Genomic DNA, 2,885 nt, shown 5'->3' with positions numbered 1-2,885 from the left:
CTCTCGGAGTGCTCCCGGCCCAGCTCTTTAGTTTCCTATGTTAGCGCGCAAGAGAGGTGTACAACGCCTCCCTTAGCGCTGCACCCCCTGGCGCAGGGCCCAGCTGCCCAAACTTAATTACTGAGACGTAAACTATTCTCGGGAGCTAACTTTCCCGCAACGCCGCCATTATCGCCCTAAAAACGTCAAAGCCGAAAATCCAGCCCATTAAATTACTTTACATTTGTGATTAAGCAAATTCATTTTAATGTTAACTTAAAGCTTAACTTAACCAGTGCATTGAAGAAATGAAGTACATTAGCAAAATAAAGAACATGTGAAAAGCTGTGAAACTGATAAAGCAACCGCTCTGCTTGGAACTCCTTCACAGGACTCCTGGGAGACACTGGCCAAAGACTGCCCTAAGTGAAGGAAGCGCATCCGGGAGGGCGCTGAACACCTCGAGTCTCATCGCCGAGAGCATACAGAAATCAAGCACCGGCAGCGGAAAGAGCGTGCAGCAAACCAGTCCCACCCACCCCTTCCCTCAGTGACTATCTGTCCCACCTGTGACAGAGACTGTGGTTCTCGTATTGGACTGTACAGCCACCTAAGAACTCATGTTAAGAGTGGAAGCAAGTCTTTCTCGATTCCGAGGGACTGCCTATGATGATGAAAGAGTCACCATTCCAAATAACACACCACAGTAAAAAGTTGTTTGCAAATTGTCTGTACAAGTGTCTCTCAGGAGATCTTCTCAGCTACCCAGAGATTTAAAGCGAATGATTGTGAATAGAGGTGTGAATGGCTGCAGCTCATTGAACTGTTACAGAAAATGATCTTAAAGTGCTTCCACCAATATGGAATGAAAAACACAAAGCTTACCTTACTGAGCAGAAGGCAGCAGACAACATGGAACACTGGTGGAAGAAGCGACCTGTGGCGAGCAGCAACCTACAAAGGAAAGGAGAGCACGGTCAAGCAGCTGTAAACCCTTTTTCTTCTTTTCTCTTTTGCAACTTGCCACCCCAGAGAGGCGAAGCTGCATGTTCCCAGAGGCACTGCAATACCAGGTCGATGTGTGGAGTAGACAGAGCAAGCACTGTTCCATCTCCCAGATCCAAAAATCAATTTCATTTTCGTTTCCCAGATAGGGGACATAGCAGATTTTAAAAGGATATGAGCAGATTTTTTTAATTTAAAAATATACTTCATTCATAAAATTTGTAAAGGTACATTACAGTACAATCGAAATGTTGCAATTTAAATGATACAATACAGATCATTTAGGTTACATAGCGTTACCCCAAATAACAATACACCTCAATAAAAAGCTGTTTGCAAGTTGACTGTTTCAGGGTTTCAGTGGAGTTTCTCGGCTGCCCAGAGATTTAAAGTGAATGAGGTGTGAATCGAGGTGTGAATGGCCGAAGCTCATTCTACCGTTAGGCAAACTATTATCTTAAAATGCTTCCACTATTGTTTTCTCGTCGATTACTAGAGATGGGATTTCTTTCAAAACTTTTTCAGAGAATAAGGGGTCAGCTATTTAGGACTGAGATGAGGAGAAACTTCTTCATTCAAAGGGTGGTGAATCTTTGGAATTCTCTACCCCAGATGGCTGTAGATGCTCAGTCGTTGACTTTTTTCGAGAGAGATGTTTGGATATTAAGGGAATCAAGGGATTATGGGATAGTGCAGGAAGGTAGGGTTGAGGTCGATCAGTCAATGATCTCATTGAATGGGCTCGAGTGGCCGAATGGCCTACTCCTGCTCCAATTTCTTCTGTTAATCAGTCCCTGTGCAGCAAGAAACCCGAGTGGAAAGCGAGGACAGAAAGCACCATGGAGATGTATGACCCTCTGGGACGGGAACAGGTTTATCAGAGCTACAAGAAAAGTGAAAACTATCCATGCTGTAAAAACGACGGTCACAAAACTTTGGAGTTGAACGAGATAATAGTGTGCTTACCTGGGTATGCATCAGTGTTAGCTCTGGGAGCCCTCTGCCTTTGTAAGATCCACAGAGAAGATAAAGTGCGGAGCTCTGGTTGACTCACGCACCCAACACAGAAGCGGACACAGACTGAGGGCCGCAGGTGGGCCTCGGGCTCCGCCCATTCTTGCACACGCGCGCATATCCGATCGCGCATGCGTGGTGCGATATACGAGGAAGTCGGACCGCGTGCAGCTCATCGACGCTCGAGCTGCATTGAGGGCTTTTGGCTGGAATATCGGTGCGAGTATCTACACGGAGGTTTCTGCGGCCTTCTGAAAGAGAGAAATACAATCGGAGGTGAGAGAGAGAGACTGGGGCAGAGAGAGAGAGACTGCGGGTGGGAGAGAGAGAGAGAGAGAGAGAGACTGGGGCAGAGAGAGAGAGACTAGGGGTGGGAGGGAGAGAGAGAGAGAGAGACTGGGGTGGGAGAGAGAGAGAGACTGGGGCAGAGAGAGAGAGACTAGGGGTGGGAGGGAGAGAGAGAGAGACTGGGGTGGGTGGGAGGGAGAGAGAGACTGGGGTGGGTGGGAGGGAGGGAGAGAGAGACTGGGGTGGGTGGGAGGGAGGGAGAGAGAGACTGGGGTGGGTGGGAGGGAGGGAGAGAGAGACTGGGGTGGGTGGGAGGGAGGGAGAGAGAGACTGGGGTGGGTGGGAGGGAGAGAGAGAGAGACTGGGGTGGGAGAGAGAGAGAGACTGGGGTGGGAGAGAGAGAGAGACTGGGGTGGGAGAGAGAGAGAGAGACTGGGGCAGAGAGAGAGAGACTAGGGGTGGGAGGGAGAGAGAGAGAGACTGGGATGGGAGGGAGAGACTGGGGCAGAGAGAGAGAGAGACGAGGGGTGGGAGGGAGAGAGAGAGAGAGAGACTGGGGTGGGAGGGAGAGACTGGGGCAGAGCGAGAGAGACTGGGGC

The 2,885-nt window shown here is 49.5% G+C and overlaps 1 pseudogene; it reads right to left on the bottom strand.

Moving 5' to 3' along the window:
• Nucleotides 1-1,016: 1,016 nt before the first annotated feature.
• Nucleotides 1,017-1,187, bottom strand: LOC139274383 (U2 spliceosomal RNA; annotated as a pseudogene).
• Nucleotides 1,188-2,885: the final 1,698 nt, after the last annotated feature.

Source organism: Pristiophorus japonicus, chromosome 9 (genome assembly GCF_044704955.1).
Source record: "Pristiophorus japonicus isolate sPriJap1 chromosome 9, sPriJap1.hap1, whole genome shotgun sequence".
Taxonomy (NCBI): domain Eukaryota; kingdom Metazoa; phylum Chordata; class Chondrichthyes; family Pristiophoridae; genus Pristiophorus; species Pristiophorus japonicus.
The sequence above is the reverse complement of the archived record's forward strand: the minus strand, read 5'-3'. Positions and strand labels throughout refer to the sequence as shown.